Source organism: Triticum aestivum, chromosome 3A, assembly GCF_018294505.1.
Source record: "Triticum aestivum cultivar Chinese Spring chromosome 3A, IWGSC CS RefSeq v2.1, whole genome shotgun sequence".
NCBI lineage: Eukaryota > Viridiplantae > Streptophyta > Magnoliopsida > Poales > Poaceae > Triticum > Triticum aestivum.
In genome coordinates, this window is record NC_057800.1 from 739818309 (window position 1) to 739839727 (window position 21419).

Below are 21419 nucleotides of genomic sequence, written 5' to 3' on the forward strand. Positions count from 1 at the left end.
TTCGCCAATATGGCGGTTTACGGGGTTCTATGGAGCCCCAAGAGTGGAGAATCGTCACCATAGCTGGCGGTTTCTTCGGACCCTGCATGCCATACAACACTCCGCGTGGTTATGCATGGGTGATTTCAACGAGACTCTCTACGCCACCGAACACTTCAGTATCTCGGCCAGGCCGGAGTGGCAAATGAGAGCGTTCCGAGAGGTCGTCGATGAGTGTTCCTTCCAAGACCTTGGCTGGTCCGGGGTGCCTTACACCTGGGATAACCGGCAGAGGGGAAATTCGAATGTTAAAGCCCGCCTGGATCGAGCATTAGCGAATGAAGATTTCAGGCAGCTTTATGATCATATTGGAGTGAGGCACGTTTGTGCAGCTGAGTCGGACCATTGCTCCATTGTTGTAAATCTGAACCAGCTGTCAAATAGGTCTCGCTCAAAGCGTCAGTTCCGGCACGAGAACGTTTGGCAGACGCATATTGATTATGAACGCCTAGTTACTAAAACTTGGCGTCGGAGCCTACGGGGACCGGGACTGCAGGGTGTGGCTGATTCACTTGGTGATCTTCAAAGAACACTCGAACCATGGGGAGCAAGGGAGTTCGGATGTCTAGCCCGGACAGTCCGACAACTACAGCAGCGTCTTGACAGGTTGCGACGGCAATCTGTTGGTCGGGGCCCTTCTGAAGAAGAGAAGAAAACAATTATCAAGCTAAGATAAGCGCTCAGGCAGGAGGAAATTTGGGTGCGGCAACGATCTCGTGTACCTTGGCTACGAGAGGGCGACTGCAACACGGGGTTTTTTCACGCTCAAATGAAAAAGCGACAACGAATGAATCGCATAGCTGGTTTGCAGTGAGCTGATGGCTCGGTGTGTGCAAACGCAGATGAGGATAAAGTGGAGGTTCAGAATTTCTATCAACAGCTATATGAGTCCCAAGGGGCATCAGACTGTAGCGTGTTGTTATCACATGTTCCTAGCAGGGTAACACCGGCCATGAGCGAGTTTCTGGATAGACCATATGAAGCTGTTGAGGTGCGCACAACATTATTTCAGATGTCTCCGTCTAAGGCACGGGTGTAGACGGCTTCACAGCGGGTTTTTTCTAGCGGCATTGGGACTTGCTCCATGATGATGTAACACAAGCAGTCCTCGGATTTCTAAATGGGGGAGATCTTCCAATAGGTTTAAATGATACCTCTATCACATTGATACCTAAGGTACGACACCCCCAGTCTATCTCTCAATATCGACCCATCGCTCTCTGCCCTGTGCTCTACAAGATAGCAGCTAAGGTTATTACCAACCGTTTGCGGAGCTTGATGGATGGGCTGATTAGTGATGAACAGAGCGCTTTTGTCCCCGGCCGCCTAATAACGGACAATATATTGGTTGCTTATGAGAGTATTCACACAATGAAGCGGAGGAAGAAGGGGAAGAATTATATGTGCGATGTTAAACTAGACATGATGAAAGCTTACGATCGAGTGGAATGTCATTATTTGGAATCCATTCTACTGAAAACTGGGCTTTAGCGTCGTTTTTGTTCAACTGATAATGAAGTGTGTCACCTCGGTACGCTTCACAGTTCGAGTCAACGGAGAACTCCTACCATACTTCACCCCTTCACGGGGCCTGAGGTAGGGGTGCCCTGCGTCACCGTTTTTGTTTCTTCTGTGTGCAGAAGGACTGTCCTTGTTGCTTAACTCGTATGTGGATACATTGATAGGGGCATCCGTGTGAGCTTCAGATCACCATGGGTTAATCAATTACTGTTTGTTGACGATTGCCTGATTTTCATGAAAGCGGGCAGTCAAAGTGCAACAAGACTTAATGATATCCTTCACATCTATGGGGAGGCATGGGGACAGAGTGTAAATTGTGGAAAGAGCTCTGTATTTTTCAGTCCCAATACTCCTCATCAGCTCCGTGAGGAAGTTAAGATTTTGCTCGGTGTTCCTGTCGAGGCATTTGGCGAGCGCTATCTTGGCCTGCCCACATCAATAGGCAGGATCACCAGTGGCACTTTCGTTTATATGGCTGAACGGGCGCGCGCGCACATGCAGGGGTGGTCGGAGCGACTACTAGCTTGTGCTGCGAGAGAAGCGCTCCTAAAATCCGTGATCCAAGCAATTCCTACCTTCAGCATGTCATGTTTTCTCCTGACTAAGAAAGTATGCAAGACTCTGACATCAGGTATGGCAAAGTTCTTTTGGAGCAGTTCCATTGATCGGCGGTCTATGCCCTGGATATCATGGGATAAACTAGCTACACCGAAATGCAAAGGTGGAATGGGCTTTCGTGATCTCCGCTTGTTCGACCTAGCTCTTTTGGGGAAGCACGGATGGCGCTTTATGACTAACCCCAATTCTCTATGTGCTCGGGTTTTAAAGGGTCGTTACTTCCCAGATTGTGAGTTCCAGCTCGCCACAGTACCAAAAGCTGCATCTGCTACTTGGCGAGCCATCGTTGCCGGTCGAGAGGCGCTCGATGCCGGCCTTATCAAACGCGTGGGCACCGGTTCAACCATATCCATGTGGGAGGATCGATGGATTCCTTCGACAGTATCTATGACTCCCATGCTGAGACCTCAAAATGCATTTGTTGAGTTGGTTAGTGAGCTGATCGACACTGACAACTGGACATGGAAGACGGAGTTAGTACATGAGCTGTTTATCGGCCCCGATGCACAAGCTATTCTGAATATACCTTTGTACCAGGGGGGCGGTGATGATTTTATGGCATGGGCACATGAAAAATCTGGCATCTACACAGTCAAATCAGCGTACTGGTCTCTAGTGAACAAAAAAGAGCGTTTTGCTCTCGAAGAAGGGACCGGTATCGGGTCTTCAACTGACAACACAGAGCTGTGGCGTGCCTTATGGAAACTCAATGTGATCCCTAAAGTTCGGGTCTTCTACTGGCGAGTCTTGAGAGGAATTATTCCGGTGGAATGTACCTTGAAGCATCGCCATGTTCAGGAGCTCGGAAGATGCAAAATCTGCATGGCCATGGATGAGGATTTAGCTCACGCACTCATCCACTGTTTGCATGCAAAGCAATTCTGGGTGCAAGCTCAACAGCTATTTGATTTCTCTCTACCGAAGCTACACCCAAGCACTTGGTCTCATGACATTTTATGTGACCAGCTTTTCTCAGAGAAGAAGCGAGCGATCATAGTCACAGTGATGTGGGCGATCTGGCACTCTCGGAATCGTCTCACACATGATCAGGAGAAACTTGACCCGTCTACTTATGTGAGACGCATTAAAGAAGATCTAGCGATCTTGGATATACCTCGGCAAGACCTAAAAATTCTGCCAGGTTATGGGTGGCGGCTTCCTGATGGAACGATCATCAAAGTAAACACCGACGCAGCAATTCATCTGGATGGCGGCAATGGTGGAGCAGGGGGGGTGGCGCGATCAGCTGGTCGCCTCTTGGGAGCATGGAGCAAACCCCTTGTGGGTGTCACGGACCCCCTTATAGCTGAAGCCATGTCTATACGGGAAGGCGTGCGCTTTGCGAATCTCAGAGGATTTCAGGAGGTGATCATCGAAACAGATTGCCTGGAGGTTGTGGAACTCTGGAAGAATCGTCACAATTCCTTCGCGGTTGTGGCACCGTTGTTTTATGAGATAGGAGAGCTAGCTACTGTTTTTTCTTATTTTGATATTATTCATGTAATCCGGTCAGCAAACTATCCAGCTCATCTCTGTGCCAAGCGTGCTTGCACACTGAGTATGACTGGAAGTTGGCTGGAAGAGACCCCTAGCTTCCTGGTGAGCAGCCTGTTGGCTGACGATCCAGCGAATGCTTTTGTTTGAATAAAGCTCTCACTATTGCCTGCAAAAAAAATTGCCCCCCCTATTTTAACTGGTGGGCCCGCCTCACTTAATCAAATCTTAGCCAATCAATTCTAACCACCCCGTAATCCCCCGTGTATCTAGCATTGCTCCTTGTCCTGCGATAATACTACATGCACGGGCCAAAACGATGAACTTTCACGAACCAGGCTGCATGCGGCGATGCGCTACTCTAATTGCCCCCCTGTTTTTAACTGGTGGGCCTGCCTCACTTAATTAAATCTCAGCCAATCAATTCTAAGCACCCCGTAGTACCCCTCTAAATCCCTCGTGTGTCTAGCATTGCTCCACGTCCTGCGGTTATCCTTACCTGGAACGGCCACACGTCAACTTCAGGGAAGGCAATCTAAAAAAAACTGTTGGCCAGCGCAAGCCGCGACTCCCACCAGTCAAGCGCCAACGCCAACGCCAACGTGTGCGCAGCGTTCCGTCCAGCTGCATGCACATCCTGCACGTTGCCGCGCGCGTTGCTCAGGGATCATTGATGGCGCGCGTTGTTGCGCCCATCTATTTTGGCTCTTGATTGTTAGGGATGAATACAGTATTTTTTACATATTTGTATTCAATTTTCCTTCAAGTGTTATATGTGCATGCACATCCTGCACTTGAAGATAGTGTTAATGACACAGCGGAAGTAGGCATGGTCGATGAGAGGTTGGCCATAGGAGCGAGCAGGCGGGGCACTACCGAGGTGGCGGCGGGAGGGAGAATCTCTCGCTCTCATTACTTTCAAAGTTTCGGACCAGAACAGTGTATTTTCAAGTACTCTGTCCCAGGCCAAATCAGTGTTCTTTTTTCAAGCACTGTATCGTTCAACAAAGATTCATTACCAATTTTTTTTAATAGAATATTGGATCATAGTCAAGCTGGGTACAGATACGGTCTATCAGGTACATCACTTGCATACTTCACATATGCCTCTTGCTATTGAGTCTATGCATAAACCCACTTGTAGATGTACTTCCTCCTTGCTTCTTGCCTTCTTTCCATCGTGTTATCGCCAAAGTATGTTTCCAGAGCCACACAATAGTAATCCCGTATTATCCTCTATGGTGTTGCAAACACAAAATGATTCAATGAACTATGCTAGATCTATGCATGAGACAAATAGGAGTTGACTGTTATTATTTGTGGAACTAATTTAATTCCAAAATATGAACAAAAAATGGATTTATATATCAGTTCAGTAATAATGTTCTGCAACCTTTTGAATTTCATCAAACACCTTGTCTACAGAAATGTTGGCCGGCGTGCCAGCACACTCTGGTACCCGATCGACATCTTGGTCCTGGAGGAGCCGGTGATGGTGGACCGGGAGGATGATGGTGGCCGGAGGCCTCCACCGCCGCCGTCGCCACCTTTGGGGAATGATGATCCGGTGCGAGGGCCGCCGAGGGGGGATGCCCGCAATCCTGCGGTGCCCGTCGCTTCGGTCGGTACGGCAGAGTCGTCGACGGCGGCGCCGCCGCCGGTGACGCGCTGCATTCAAACCGGGGCGGGTTCGGCAGGTGGCTCGGTCAGCGGCAGCTGCCAGGCCATCGTCACTGGATCGCTTTTGGCTGATCCTGTGGGTCCGCATGCAGGAGACGCTGGTTGCCAGCCTATGGTGGAGGCCGACGTGTCGGCGCAAGCGGGGATTGGTCAAAAGGAAAGATCGGCGGTCCAGTGTGCTGTGACGGCGCGGGGGGCAGATGTGCAGGTTTCCGTTGTCTCTCCCGCCTCGGTCCAGCTGTCCTGGTGGGCACGAGCCGACAAAGATGCTCACGCGCCCGAGGTGGACAGGCTCTCGGATCTGGAGCCGGTTGGTGGTGTGCATGGGGATGGATCCGTCCGAACCGGATCGTGTTGTATCCCCCTGCGGGGCCCGGTGGATGATGAGGGCGCCTACTCCTGTGGGGACAGATGGGACGGATTAGACTCGTTGTTCGAGGAGGATTCGGGGAGTGGCTGCTCGCGAAGGCTGCATGGACAGGTGGAGGACTGGGATACGTTTTCGGTGAGCCTATCAGAGGATGGTTGCGCCCATGCACCATGCACTCCTTTACGTACGGTGGGGCTGGCGAGTCCGGATGGTGCGGTGGAGGAAGCCAGGCATCTCAGCCCTATATAGACCGTGGCCACACCGCAACGTGCTAATGGGGAGGTTCCCTTGCTAGATGGCATTCAATCCATGCGGGTGCAGATGTGCCAGTCTCTAGCACCAATTTTGCCACTCCCACCCAGCCGTGAATGTGGGCTGCAAGCCCAAAACCCCAGAAAGAAGCAGAGGGTAGATGTTACGCCGAGGAGGAGTGCGCGGTTGGCGAAGAATGGTGCTTCCAAACAGCAACAAGTACTCATTAGAAGACTGTGTTTGGCGCATGAAGGGGAGGTAATCTCGGAGGAAGCATTGCGGATGCACGTGGACCTTTTCTCTCGTCCACTCTCGGATGCTCACATCGCTGCGATACTTGCTTTGTTTGGGTGGGAGTCACCGGCAATGCCGCTGGCGAGTGCGGTGGTGCACTAGCAGCTTGGCTGGTGGTCATGGTTGGCTCTGATCATGAATGCGCAACCATTGAGGATGATCGTGTGGAATGTTCGTGGGCTAAATGCTCCGGCCTGCAGGAACGCCGTTTTCCAGGTTGTTAATTCGGCAGGCTCAGCTATTGTTTGCCTCTAGGAAACAAAATTGCAAGATGTATCTGTGACCATTGTGCGTCAGTGCCGTGGCGCTAAATATGAAATTTTTTCCTACTTGTCGGCTTTGGGTACACGAGGTGGGATTTTGGTGGCTTGGGATGCCGCTGTTACGCAATTATCGAATCCATACTACACGAATCATACGTTAACGGCACTGGTGATGTGCCCCGAAGACGAGCAGCCATGGTGGCTCACATGTGCGTATGGGCCGCAGGATGAGGCGGACAAGGTGGATTTTTTGCAAGACCTTGTAGACATTCGGGACTTACACGCAGGGCCCTGGTTGGTGGCGGGAGACTTCAATCTAATTGCCAGGGAGGAGGACAAAAGCAATGCTTTGATCACCCGCAGGATGATGGGCAAGTTCAGGGCGAAGTTGAACTTGCTCGAGCTAAAGGAGCTCTACCTGAATGGCAGACGGTATATGTGGTTCAATGAGAGGCAGATGGCTACTTTGGAGAAGATCGATCATGTGTTCGTGTCAAATGAGTGGGATGAGGCGTACCCAACGTGTTTCCTCTCAGCTTTGGGAACTGTGGTCTCGGACCATTGCCTGTTAATGTTGGATATGAATGGCTCCATCTATTCTAAGAAGAGGTTCAAGTTTGAGTCTTTCTGGACTTGTGCGGAGGGTTTCCTTGATGTGGTCAAGCTGGCTTGGACTACGACTCCGGCGGCCTCTAATGATTACCTCACTTTGCAAAACAAGCTAAGGGCCACGGCGCGGAGTCCACAAAAGTGGAGTGATCGTTGGATTGGTAATGTGAAACTTCAAATTGCCATTGCTATCGAGGTTATTAAGCAGTTGGATATTGCTATGGAGGCAAGGACGTTGTCGGATGCGGAGAGGGATTTGCGGAAGTGCTTAAAGAGGAAGCTTTTGGGTTTGAGCTCGTTGGAGAGACAAATTGCTAGGCAGAGATCAAGAATGCTGCAACTATGTGAGGGCGATAGGAACACGAGGATGTTTCACCAGCAAGCAAGTCATAGGGAAATAAAGAACGTCTTGAGGACGGTCAAGTACAATGATCAACTATACTCCGGGCAGGATGAAGTGGCTTCGGCTGTAGATGCTTATTTGGGTGCGACCTTTGGGGTTGCAAGCTCTAGAAGGTATGCGCTCAACCCGGAGGAGCTAGGCCTTCCACGCCTTAACTTGGCACACCTCGATCGGCCGTTTACTGAGGAGGAAGTAGAGGGGGTGATCAAGTTGATGCCCCGGGATAAAGCGCTGGGTCCGGATGGTTTTACGGGCAGATTCTATGCAACTTGCTGGAGTATAATCAAGGAGGATTTCATGAGAGCGATGGGCTGCTTCTATAAAGGTGACATGAGGGGTTTGTCAGCCATCAATAAGTCCTTGGTCTCTCTTTTACCCATTTAATAAGGAGCCCTAGAGGTGAGTGACTTCAGACCCATCAATCTTGTGCATGGGGCAGTGAAGATCTTCGAGAAGGTGCTTGCATGTAGAATCATGGAAGATCTACCTAAACTGGTTGGTAATCACCAAAGTGCTTTCGTCAAGGGCAGATCTTTGCATGATAATTTCATGCTTGTGCAAAGCACGGCAAGACGGCTGCATGCTCTGAAGAACTCTACGATTTTACTTAAGCTAGACATCTCAAAAGCTTTTGACTCGGTGCAATGGCCCTTCTTGGTCGAGGTGTTGCAACATATGGGCTTCGGGCCAAGGTGGAGGTCGTAGATTTGTGGGATCCTCTCAACTTCTACCACAAAAGTTATGGTTAACGGTGAACCGGGTGACACGATCTACAACTGCAAAGGGCTACGACAAGGGGATCCTATCTCCCCAATGCTTTTCATCCTAACTATGGAGCCGATGCAAAAGATGATGCAATTAGCAGTGACCCGAGGGGTGATGGCACCTTTGGCGTGAGTGGGCATGGAGAAGCGACTATCAATCTTTGCGGATGACGTTGTATTATTTGTCAAGCCCAATAAGGTGGATCTTGCGGCTTGCAAGTGCATCTTGGAGCTCTTTGGAGAAGCGTCAGGTCTGAGGATCAACATGCAAAATTCGGTAGCTATTCCTATTAGATGCTCAGAATATCAGATTACTATGGCAAGTGCCGAGCTCCAGTGCCCCTTGGGATCCTTTCCCGATCAAGTACTTGGGGCTGCCACTCTCGTTAAGGAAGCAATCGGTGACACAGTTGAAGTACTTGGTGGATCAAATGGCTAATAAGTTATCGAAATGGAAGGCAGCGCTTATGCCAAAGAGTGGCAGGTTAATGTTGGTCCAATCGGTGCTATGTGCCATGCCTATCCACACAATGATGGCGTTGGATCTACCAATGAAAACCATTGTTGCAATGAACAAGATTTGCAGAGGTTTCTTGTGGTGTAGACGCACGGAGGCTAATGGTGGTAATTGTGCGGTTGCTTGGGATGCGGTGTGCACACCGAAGTGGGCAGGTGGTCTTGGTTTGCCGAACCTACGCTGGATGAACATAGCAATGCAAGCGATATGGCCGTGGCTTGCAAGGATAGATGTGACGAGGCCATGGAAGGAGTTCCAGATCAAAGTCCCGGAGGAGTCAAAGTGGCTTTGTGAGGCGGCCATGAGGAGTGTGGCTAATTCTGGGCTCACGCCACTTTTTTGGGAGGACCGATGGCTCGATGGCAGCAGAATTCAGGAGGTTGCACCACTCCTTTATAGTTTGGTTCCAAAGCGCATCAGAGCCTCCCGGTTAGTTGGACCGGCGGTGGAGAATGGAAGTTGGGCATTGGGCGTTGGCCCGGACATAGGACCTGGTGTGCTGCATGAGTTCTTCTTGATATGGCAATTGGTTCCAGCTTGGGAGCCCATGGTGGATGTCCCTGACAAGGTATCATGGTCGTGGGAGGCCACCGGGCAGTTCTCCGTGAAATCTACTTATGCGGCTGGCTTTTGGGGTAGAGAGGCCAGTGTTACGACGGATCTGACTTGGAAGTCACGTGCACCCTCATGGTGCAGGTTCTTCACTTTGTTGGCCCTCAGGGATAGATGTTGGACATCGGACCGACTTGCGAGGAGAGGGCTGCCGCACCAGGACGCGTGCCCGTTTTGTGACCAGGAGGAGGAAACCATTAACCACATTCTACTCACTTGCGTCTTTGCTAGGACTGCTTGAGCGAGGATCTATGGGGCCTTGGGAAAACCGGATTGGACCCTCACTCAACAGGACACGCTGGCGGAATGGGCAGTGGCCAAGCGAGGATTAGATGGCATGAGCATGAAGGATCTTCGTACTATTGTTGCGCTAGTATGGTGAGAGTTGTGGAAGCATAGGAATGGTATTATCTTCGATGGGGCGCGCCCTTCAATAGAGTTTTTACTAGGGAGAGTGAGGCAAGAGGGCCAAGTGTGGGCATCTGCGGTCCTTCCCGCCCCTCCCGTCCCTCGCGTCGCCCCTAGGGCCACTCGGGGGAGTCTAGGGTTTTCCCCCGCCGCCTCCCCCCACCTCCCCCACCCCCCTCGCCGCCACCGGAGACGACCACCGGGAAAGCCCGCGCGGGCGCCGGGGAAGGTGGCGGCGGGGTCTTCGACGCTTCTTCTTCGCGGAGGCCATCGGATCCAGGGGCGGCGGCCCCTGCTGGCGTGGCGTGCGGCGTGCCTGAGGGTTCGGCCGTGAGGACGGCGAGCCGCAGGCGTGCCAGATCTGGAGGTATTGCCCCTTCCCTTCCATGCATCTCTTCCCAGTCCCCGGTTCGGTTTGGATCTTGCCGGATCCACCTCCGGTGTGTTTTGGTGGAGCAGATCGGTGTCTGGGGAAACCTTGGCCGCCTTGGCTGGCCGGCAGCGGCGACGCCGCTTTTTGGCGCCGCTTTCCTCCTTGGGGGCGCTGCTGAGGGCACCATCTCTCCACTCCGACCCATGTCCGGGTGAAAGCCCAAGATCCGATGCGGATCGGGCGTCGGCGGCGCCCCGTGCACCGTAACCTTCCTGGAGGCGACGCCAAGGACATTGGGATCAGATGGAAGGGTCTGCAAGTGAGGGGTGGGGGTGTGCTGCCTTCCTTTCGGTGGAGCAGTGTTTCTTTCTACATATTCTTGGCGGCGGCTCTTGGCAGCATGGAGCAGCGGAGGCTTGGCGTCAGATGTGTGGTGACGGACACACGCAGGAGGTCGACGCTATCTGGCGTCGTGGTGGCGTCGGCGGCAGCGAGACCGGGCAAGGCCGATGCAACAGTACAACTCTGAAGATGGATATGTGGCAGGTGGCTGTGGCGGCCTCATATCCGGCAGGCATCCTGGTTGAGGAGCACGCCGGACTGGTGGGTGCCCATACCCGGCAGGTGTCCTGGTTGGGACCTCAGGTCTTAGATGTTAGGTTTGGCTGCGAGGTCTATTTGGTATTAGGCCCAGACCATCAGCGCCCCTTCATCAGTTAGATAGGAGTAGCGACAGAGGTTGCGAAGATGGTGGCTTTGGTCTTACTGTTGTACGACTTTGTAAGGTCTTGTGTTAATAATTAATAAATTGGCCGTATGCATCGTCCAGATGCAGAGGCCGGGGGTATTCCTCTTTTTCTAAAAAAAAGTGTGGGCATCTGCCGGGCTAATGACAGGGAACGTAGCTTCCTTCTTTAGTAGGGTGGAGAGGTGGGAGACTAGTGAGGAGTAATATGTACTAAGTACTGTGTAATTGTGATGGAGGCTTTCTTTGCCTTTCTTCTTTAATATATGATATGTACACTCGTGCATATTTGAGAAAAAAACAGAAATGTAGAAACCTGCAAAAATTGAACTGCAGCAGGCCAGCAACACAGATGGTTCAGTCCAAATTTGAGACTAATACTGATTCAATATTAAACAGGATCATTTAATTAGTTGCACAATCGGTTAGACCGGGATCAACTAAACAGCAGGTTGAATATAAAAGGGAATGCTACCACCAGGAAATAAAGTACCTATTGTGGCATATGTATTCCGTCAACGATGTGCTCAATACAACATTGAATTTATATAGCATTCCTCGTGAGCAATGCTACACCTACGTAGCTATCATATGTAAACTAACCTAATAGCTTAGGTGGCTTTTTTCTGTTGCAGGAAATTAGGGGAGGGGGGCCACCCAGCTGAAATCAGGGGGGGCAGAGGGATTAGTAGTTAGTTTTTTTTTTTTGAGGATCGGATTAGTAGTTAGTTAACTTACGTAACAGTACGTAGGATATTACGTAAGTGTAGCATTTTTGTTCCTTGCTGCTAGTCTACATGGGAACAAAGCAACTAACTACGTTTTTTGAACGCAAGGCTGGGGACAGAGGAAGAGCGCCAACTGAAATAAACTTCAGGGCTCTTCTCCAAATATTCTGCATGCGCGCGCTCGTTCTCTCATATAGCTCGTGTATTTTGAGGTACGGTTGGCAACAGCAGCTGGATCTCAACATTAATCTCTAGCCAATTCATACAGTGAGTATTTATAATCTTCCTTTTTTTTATCTCTGTATTCTCTTTGTACTAACAAACTAGCTTCCCTACAGCCGATGCAACTGCCGTCCTGAGCAATTGTGATCAGCTCTTCATCCAATGAAATCTCTTCTTGCGTCAGTCAAGAATAAAAAAGGTTTTCTGACCAAATGAAGATGTTGTGATGGGCTAGTAAAACGATCGCATAGACCAGATCATGCATGCTATATCACCACCGGAAGCAGGGAAGAACAGAGAACCATTGCTCTTTACCATAACATATACACCATGCAATAAGTTCAGCAGATAGTGACCATTCCTGGAAAAGAGCAGCAAGCACGAGTGAGCTGAACAAGTCACGCGAACAAATCAGTGTATTTACAATACGGCCATGTTCATTCAGTTATTCAGTTGATATCAACAAGTAGGAGATAGCAATCGCAATCTGAGGAGGTCAGATACAAACGAACGATATAAGCAAGCAAACACAGATGGATCCACGCTCAACACTTAGATCATCATATACTAAGGAACATCCAGTCTTCTGTTTATATGCGATGGGATACTAGCTAGGACACATGAGCTCCAGATTTCTGACAAAACAAACAGCGTACGATTTATCGCAAAGATAACCACACTTCTCAAGGAGAAAATGGTATGGCCTGCATGCAAAGAAATTGTGTTTGGACCAATATTATTAGGTCAGTCATCAGTTTCAAGAGCAGAATTCCTCCTATAATATCCAGTAACTGTTACCGGAGAAGCAAGCAACTAATGGGATTCGACAGATTCTTGATTGAAATGTATGAAAGCTGTAAGGATCGTTTAAATTAGTTGCACAATCAGCTATACCAGAGTGATTGACAAAAAAACTACCACAATTGGGGTTGGCGTCCCACAGAACTACCACTTTGAAAATTTTGACCGAAAACTACCGAAAATTTCTTAGTTTGTACCTTAAAACTACCAGTTTCAGTTGATGATCGTTTTAAACGATTTAAACAGAAAACTGATAGGACTGGCCCACCCGTCGGGGCCGATGTGGCTGAAAAGTCAACGCCAAGGGAGACTCGCCATTGCGTCGGGTGTGGAGGCGACTGAGGCCACTGGCGAGGTGCAGCGGCAGCTATGGCCACGCATGGCGACCGGCGTGGCAGCCGCGGCCACACATGGCGATGAGCAACAGTAGAGGCCACGTACAGGTCGCCGCCGCAGCCGTTGCCTCCCACCTCCCACCCCCACCCGCACTGCAGATCGACGCCAGCAGATCGACGGCACCGGACCCGTCCCCCCATCTCGCCGCCGGACCCGTCCCCCCGTCTCGCCGCCGTCCAGGTCGTCCTCGGCCTCCGGCTCACGACCGACTAGCTTCCGGACAAGCGCAAGCTCAGTATTGCCCCGTACAGATAGCCTAGGGCTGGCCCTAGTCTCGTCCGGCAGCAGGGCACGCCGCGAGGGTGGTCCTAATTCCGGGGGAGGGAGAGTTGGCCTTCGGCAGCAACCAGGACGACGACGACGCGGAGGACGCCTCGCCGGGCAGCAAGGAGCTGCCGGCCATGGTGGAGGTGGCGAAGGCGGTGAGCGTGGAGCTGGACGCGGCCGCTGACCGGCCGCCGCCATACGGGGACGACCGAACGCCCTGCACACCGGCTCGTGTTCGCGCGGGAGGCACCCCGTGTGCCCGGGAAGAAGGCGCCCGAGGAGTTTGTGGCCGCCGTCTCGCGCCTGCTCCGGCGCTGCCTCCGTCTTCCTCGACTCCGGCAGCCTCTAGACGCGCGACATGGACGACGCCAGCGCACATGAGGTGTTTGTTAAAATGCGAGAGAGAGAGAGACGAGGGAGAGAGAGAGAGAGGAGGAAGAAGAAGGTTTAGCCACATCAGCCCTGACGGCTGGGTCCCGGTTGTCATAAACATGTTTAAATCGTCTAAAACGGTCATCAACAGAAAGTGGTAGTTTTTAGGGACAGATTAAGAAATTTTCATAGTTTTTAGTCAAAATTTTCAAAGTGGTAGTTCTGTGGGACGCCGCCCCCAATTGTGGTAGTTTTTTGTCAATCACTCGCTATACCGGGATCCACTGAGCAGCAGGCTGAATATGAAAGGAATGCTACCAGCAAGAAAGATAGTAAAAATGGTGTAACTATATCATTAGTTCCGTCAACGTTTCGGTCAGTATAGCATTAAATTCATATGGAGTTAACCGTTGTAGATGGGAACAAACCAACTACCTAGATTTGCAGAGGATCCATACATACTCCATGGTGTATGAGTTTTAGCCAGGAAGACACCTGTGTGTTAAAAACTGCAGAACTACAAAGCTAGGCCATGGAACAAAATCTCACTCCAAGATCCAAGGTGCAGAACATAATCTCACAACCAAAAGTAAAAGTAAAATTACACTTCTCTAAACTTTTCGTCGTGATCCTCCCAGTAACATGATCGACTTTTCTTTATGCGCTTCATAATTGTTTTTTACATCAGATGGACAAAAGCCATACTAGTTCGATAACATGAAAGAGGGTGAAAATTGCAAGAAGTGATAATCTAAAACCTTCGGATGTCCTTAACATACTCCTCACAGGATAGAATGCTTGACTAGTTAATTGTTCTGAGAAGAAACATAAAGCCTGAGAAGAGAAAATAGGAGAAACATGACCAAACCAAACTTGGCTAGAGAGCCGGAGGGAAAAGCCACATAGGAGGACATTGATTGCCACCCAACACGTAGTACCCCACCGACATGATCCCCGCGTCGGTGTTGTCATCACTTTCACCTTGCTTGTAATACGCATGGCAACCATCACTGTTTGAGCTCGTCAAGAATTCCTTGGCGTCATTGGGCAAACATTCTTTTCGTGGATAGCATCGATGATGGGAGTAATAGATGTGGTTTCTTCGTGGACTGCAAGGCTCCCCTATCGACACGTCCATTGCCTTGGAGAATGACGGCCCTAAGAACAAGGCATGGTCCACTAGCCTTTTCACAGGTTCCCATTTGTACCTGCCATCTCCGACATCAACTAGCTCGAGACAAAAGAAAATAGGCATTGTATTGTTGCGTGACCACCACCATGACCCCGTCGTCTTCCTCACCACTATCATGATCTTGCCACGTAGCTCAACAATGTACGCGCAATGCTCGTCTGGATTGCCATTGGCCTGCAAGTACCCCGGGACATGTATAATCAACCATTGGGGAGCTCCACTGGACACACCATGTTTGGTTAAGCGAATCTTCAACCTAACAATGGCCATTGTTTTTGACATGAGGCAATAAAGATAGCCGTTGCAGAAGGCAATATCTGTGACTGTCTGCCCAGGAAATATACTTGGCAACCATGCAGACTCGGAGCGGCCAAGTCCGCAGATCGCGACTTCAGAACTGGCGATGATGGCAGCGAGGATACAACCTCTTGAGGTGGGCCGCCCGGAGAATATTATCTTGAGAGGAACAAACGAGTCGTCGTCGTGTGGACGTAACCGGGTGATACTCCTTTGCTTCGCTGAGAGGGCCACCACGGCACCAGAGAAAAGGTTGATGATCCTCAGCGGGGCTTCGGAGACAGCGACCCATCCGCCGTCATAGCAGCCGACGATGCACCCGCCGACAACCTCGCTTGGAAACCGGAAGCGCGGGAGGATGGTGCCGTCCTCGAGGTAGTACGCATGCTTCGCCCTGTCGTTGCTTCCTGGATCGAGGATCAGCCACGGGAACACACGACGCTTCGGCTGCATCTGTGCAATGATGCGCCAGGACGTGCACACGGCGGCGAAGCTGATGCGGTTGACTGCCGAGGCGACCCTGGAGTAGACAAGGGTGAGGATATCGTCGGGGAGCATGGACCACCTCTCCGCCTCAGCGGCCGCTGCCGAGGCCCCGGCCTCGATGTTAATGCTGTCGTCGCTGGCCGCTGCCCTGTGCGTCGGCTCCTCCTCCATTGTGGCCTTGTGCGTGCGCCGGCGCGATAGCAATTATAGATCGATCGATGAGACAAACTGTAAGAGGTCGATGACTCCTAAGGACCAAAACGATTAGGCCTCGGGTGCATCTTGGCCCGGCCCGGCCCACTCCGCCCGTACGTTTTCTGCTACTAGTCTCGCCTGCTACTCCGCTCACCGTCGCCCTAAAAATCCCAAAGCTTCGCCGCCATGCCGTGGCCAAGTCGCCAAGAACAGTCGATAGTAGTTTCGCCAAGAACAGGAAACTACTATCGCGATAATTGGGGAGTCCTAATACTGCCCAAAGTTTCGCAGGCTGCCAATTCTTAAAAGTGTATTCTTTGTATATTTGGTTCGAACATAACTCTACTCCGACACAAAAGCTAACCGCTCATACTTTGTGTATTTTGGTTTTTGTTCTTCCATACACCAGAGCTCTGACATCGCCTATACTAGCAGATTCAGTAGTGTTTTCCGCATGATCTTTTTAATAAGAGGTAAATACACCAAGAGTCATAGAACTTGCACGTAACGGTCAGTTTGGTGCACAAACTTGTAAAATACGTATTTCTGGTCATCAAACTTGCATAGACATTCATATACGGTCACATTCCATGTACGTACATGTATCCGTGGCCTATGTGGCAATGCCAGCGTGGCCAGGCCCCGCTGTAAGCCCGCGACGCACGGTAGATATGCAGGCTTTTTCTTTATTTACGTATTGTGCCCCTATTTTTTTAAAACTTATTAAGCCCCTAAAATAAAAAGATTTTTTATTTATTTATAAAGCCCCTAAAATAAAATGGAAAAACAAGGGATGGTTCGTTTACGAACTAGGGACGTGCCCCTACTAGGCTCGGGTTAACAACCACCAAACCGATGATCATTCATGTCTAGGTAGCATGAATAATTTCTATATCATATAAACACGGCCGAAAAATCAATTTTACAAGAAAATTTACCCCAAAAAAGGGAGCACCGTGGCTCGACTATGTGACCTCGTGGTCAATGTTAACTAAGATTACCACCAGGCTTCGACAACCCAGCATGTCCAAATGGGATAAATATTTTTCATGTTGTTATTCCTTCTTGTTCTATGTAAGAAAAAAAATTATATTCTTGTGTTTGTGATATTTAATAAATGTTTATGTGTTACAAAAAAAGAGGTGTGTGACATTGAAAAAATGTTTAAACATTGTAAACCACATTTATGTAATTAAAAATGATACGTTGCATTTTAAAAATGTTCATGCATTAAAAAAAACAGGTCATGACATTTTTGAAATGCCTATACAATGTATAAAATTGTTCGTGTAGCTTAAAAATGTTTTGTAACATCAGAAAATGTTAAAAACATATTTAAAAAAAGTTTCAAAACTTGTATTTGAAAAAATGTTAATCATATGTTTAAAAAGTATTAAGCATTTTTTTAAAATACTCCAAACATAGATGTATACTGGAGTATTTAAATATATTTGTATCAAAACATAGATGTATACTGGAGTATTTCAAACATCAAAACATATGTGTATCATATGGAGTATATGTTTCAACACACATAAGTTTCAAAACTTGTATTTGAGAAAACGTTAATCTGGACGTGTTGTGTTGATTAACATTTTTTCGAATACAAGTTTTTGAAACTTTTCAAAATGTCACGTACCTTTTTTTGTAACAGATAAATATTTTTTGAATGTCACAAACACAAGAATATAAATTGTTTTCTTACATCTGGACGTGTTGGGTTGTCGGTGGTAGTCTTAGTTAACCTTGACCACAAGGTGACATGGTCGAGCCACGGTGCTAATTTTTTCTGTGTTACATTTCTTGTAAAATTTATTTTCAGTCAATGTTTATATGATACAGAAATTAGTCGTGCTATATAGACACGAATAATCAGTAGTCTGATGGTTGTCCACGTGAGACTACTAGGGCACGTTGCAGCTTCAAAACCCCATATCGCTTATTTTTTCATTTTATTTTTAGCGGCTTAATAAAAAAAATAAAAAAGGCCAAAGGCTTCTCTGCAGATCTACATGCTACAGCGGCTGACAGTGGGCCCTGGCCACGCTGGAATGCCATATAGGCCATGGATACGTCCGTGTACATGAAATGTGACCGTATACGAACACCCGTGCAAGTTTGATGACCAGAAACACGTATTTTACAAGTTTGTGCACCAAACTGGCCATCGCGTGCAAGTTCTATGACTTTGGGTGTATTTACCTCTTTTAATAATTGTATACAAAGTAAAGAGAACAATGCACCTTGAAAAAAACCATGAGTGTTGAGGAGAAACCAAGAGAACCTAATCATAGGAAAAGCAAGACAAAAACAAACTAATAAGCTAAAGACATGGAGGTAAAAAAGCCACACGGGAGGATGAATTTGAGCGCCACTCAACATGTAGTACCCTACCGATGTTATTCCCTCCATGCTATTGTCAACATTTTTACACGGGATTGATTTTTACTAAAAACAAACTTGTCATGAACTCCTTGGCGTCATCGGGCAGACGTTCCTTTCGTGCGTAGCATCGATGGTGGGTGTAGTAGACATGGTTTCTACACGGGCCACCCCTTTGACCCAACGGCACGTGCATCGCCTTGGCACACGTTGGCCCCAAGAACAATGCGTGGTCCCTCAGGCTTGTCATCTCTTCCCATCTGTATGATCGATGTGGCATCACTCTGTTTGTGTCGGCATCAACTAGCTCCAAAACCAAGAAAAGGGCCCACGTGTGTTGCGCAACCATGACCGTGGTCCCTTGTGTTAGGAATTAATTAATTAGGTTAATTAACTATTAATCACTGCTATGTCGGTGCCACTTTTGGCAACTTCCTCCTTTTGTAACCGCCTTGTAAACTGGGTATAAATACCCCAATCTTCAATCAATAGAATAACTGTTCATTCATATATCTGTTTTCCATTCGCTCCTCTCTCTCGATTCTCTCCAACACGTTATCACGCACGCCTCTTCCAGAGAGCAATTAGGCCAAGAACTCGACGGCTCCACCGTCCCTGACCCTCCCTCCGGCCCCAAGGACACGAGGACCCTCGGCCTCGACAGCGCTCCAGCGGCGCAGCACCAGCGCGCGATGCAGGCGGCTGAGGCACCCCATGGTTGACGACGCCCTCCTCTGTAGGCGCGTCGAAGCGGCGCCCTCCGGCGCTTCAATCCGCCACATGACTGCCGACGACAGCGGCGGCAAACGGCAAGGCCTCTCTATGGCCAGAGGAGGCCACTCCGGCGATCTGCAATTGCCGCAGACGATGACTGGAGAAGTCTGGAGAAGTTGGCTACTAGAGTTTCGGCCACCACGCGATTCACGGCGAAGACGAGATGTTCCTCGTACAAAAAGGAAAGAAACTAATCAGGGAGATTGATTGATTGATCTTGTCTTCTTGCAATCATCAATTAATAATCTAAGGGCCCGCTTGGATTGTCGTTTTCAGGGCAAATACACCGGTAAAATATACCTCCGTATGGAAAATTCAGACCGGCTACGCATGGCTGCTTGGTTGATCGTTTTTGGTCCGTAATATTTACACAGGTTCGTTCGATTACACCTGTAATTAACCGGTATTTGGTACAGACCTCGGCCCGTCGTTTCTCCCAGCATCTTCGTAATCCTCTCCTCTTTTGAGCCTAGGCGAGGTCGACGGCTTCGCCGCGACGCCGCCGCAACCACCACGGACCGGCAGGCTCTGGCGCCAGCGTCAATGATGGAGTGCCGGCGGCGATGATTGATTCTGGCGCCGGCGAGGCGCCGGCGACGTTGACCGCGACGGCGGCTTGGTGATGACGGGGTTGTTCATGCGCGTCGCTATAGGATCCGCACCACGCGTCAGATCTCCTTGTTGATGCCGATGACCTAGTCCAGCTCGCCCGCCACCGCGCGACTTCTCCGCCGGCTGCGCACGGCCGACGGCCTTGACCAGAGAGGTGGAGATCGGGATGGTGTCGGGCACCAGGAACTGCAAGGGCAGCCTCTTTAGCGGGGGGAGGGGGTGGACGGGAGCGGCGGCGACGGCGGCAGCTTCCTGATCCATTCATCCCCCACGACAGCCAATGAGGAAGAAGACGCGTGATTATGGACGTGGGAACCGTGAAGGGGAAGGACAGAATTTACAAGCGGAAATTGTATCCGGCTGTAAATTACTGGAGACCAGTATTATGCGGTTGTAACTTGTTCCGACTGTAAGATTTTTTCGGGGCTTCCAAGCGGGGCCTAACAATGAATTGTTTTTCTCCTGTATGTATATGCGCTCACACGAATCTTACGAAGAATTGATCAATCGTGAACTACAAAGAAAGAAGAACCGATGGAAGAACGCAGCGCCAGCCTCCATCGATTCAAGAATTGGAAGCCTCGAACACACTCTGCCAAAGGACAGAAAATCAATCAATTGAGCGGATTTATCATACTCCAAGCAGGAACATCAGAACTTGAAATTGGGCACAATTTTCAATTACACAAGGAAGACGCACAGAAAAGGATATGGGCGTTGGCATCCAGGATCACTCGATCGAAAATCCATACCAATAACTGTAAGCATCCATGTGATTTCTTCAATTTGTGATGTTCTTACCTCTTAAATGAGATCGGCCGCGGATCAGCGGACTCGATTCCGGACGGAGGAAGGTCTAAGCGGCGGCCGCTCGTCCACTCTCCTCCTCCCTTTTCCCCCTGGATGCGATGGTTGAGGCCGCACCCGCGGCCTCCATCGGCACAGCCGTCTACAGCGGCGACAACCACATCCCGGCAGCAACGCTCCTCCCTCCGGAGGAGCACCACGGCCCGCCACGCAGCCCGGCAACAGAGACGGCCAACGCGCATGCGGAGCGCAGTTCTCTCCGCCACACCTTGGCACGGCGGCGGCCTTCGGCTCCGACGCCGCTTCTCCTGATGCGGCGCGATGGCGCGGCGGCCAACATCCGTCCCACGGCGTGGAGATGCTGCCCAGGCGCAGACGACCTTCGATTGGCGACGCCATCTTCCCTCCTAATTCCTCACGAGGAGATGTGCTATGACTCTGTACAGCCAAAGCTAACTCAATCGATGGATTCTTGGCCGTAGCGAGAATCACCGGAGAACCTTATCTCTTCGGCCATTTAACAATTTGCATTTTTTATTGCCAAATAAGGACATCAGCTTTAGTACTACTTGCATAGAAGCCCTCAGGCTAATTGTGATCGTATCACTCAGACTCTCTGGTCTTCATATTGTGCATCATATTTTAAAAAATGAATTCTACATGTATTATGAGCATAGTAGTATTGTTCAAGTGTTCATACCTTGAATTTCCATTATATATTAGAGACGACATTGTGCCATATTATACATGTTTGCCTCAGCATTCATTGTAAATATTAGTTTTAGAACAACATTTTTCTGTCTTTTGCAATTGGAATTAATTTTTCTTGCAAATCTTGACGAAATCCAAAATAAGGATTTTGAAGTGTCATACTTAAGATGACCACATCATATTTTATTTGTGAATCACAAGGTATTGATGGCATC

The 21419-nt window shown here is 49.5% G+C and overlaps 2 long non-coding RNA genes across 2 annotated transcripts; one reads left to right on the forward strand and one right to left on the reverse strand.

The window, feature by feature from the left end:
- The first annotated feature begins 19320 nt into the window (after window positions 1-19320).
- LOC123063638 (uncharacterized) lies at window positions 19321-20447 on the forward strand. Its single transcript, XR_006430443.1, has 2 exons — window positions 19321-19448; window positions 19548-20447. It is a non-coding gene; the product is annotated as an uncharacterized lncRNA (long non-coding RNA).
- On the reverse strand, window positions 20160-20974 carry LOC123063639 (uncharacterized). The gene is made up of 2 exons (XR_006430444.1): window positions 20488-20974; window positions 20160-20278 (listed from the first exon to the last, which is right to left on the reverse strand). It is a non-coding gene; the product is annotated as an uncharacterized lncRNA (long non-coding RNA).
- Between the last annotated feature and the right edge of the window lie 445 nt (window positions 20975-21419).